Consider the following 415-nt stretch of genomic DNA (forward strand, 5'->3'; position numbering starts at 1 on the left):
CTGTACCATTTACATTTTCTCTCTTCACCGTTTTTTACCATCATTTCCTCTATTCTCCATTATCTACACCATTTTCACCACCATCTCCACCACTATCTCCATCACCATCTCCTCTAATTTCATCTCCATCTCCTCTTGTCTCCATCATCATCTCCACCAATTTCACCTCCATCTCCAACACACCCCATCACCATCTCATTTTCACCTCCATATCCAACATTTACCTCCCTCATCTCAATTTTCACCTCCACCTCCAACACTGTCTCCATCACCATCTCCAACACTATCTCCACCACCATATGCGCTACCGAAATGTACTTTCAAAATGTACAGTAAGAATAGCGATTAAGATTCTCTCGAGGCAAAGATAACAATTCATCCTCCGTTATCAGTATTTTGAGTAGATCATGTCGTG

Source organism: Penaeus monodon, chromosome 33, assembly GCF_015228065.2.
Source record: "Penaeus monodon isolate SGIC_2016 chromosome 33, NSTDA_Pmon_1, whole genome shotgun sequence".
Classification (NCBI taxonomy): domain Eukaryota; kingdom Metazoa; phylum Arthropoda; class Malacostraca; order Decapoda; family Penaeidae; genus Penaeus; species Penaeus monodon.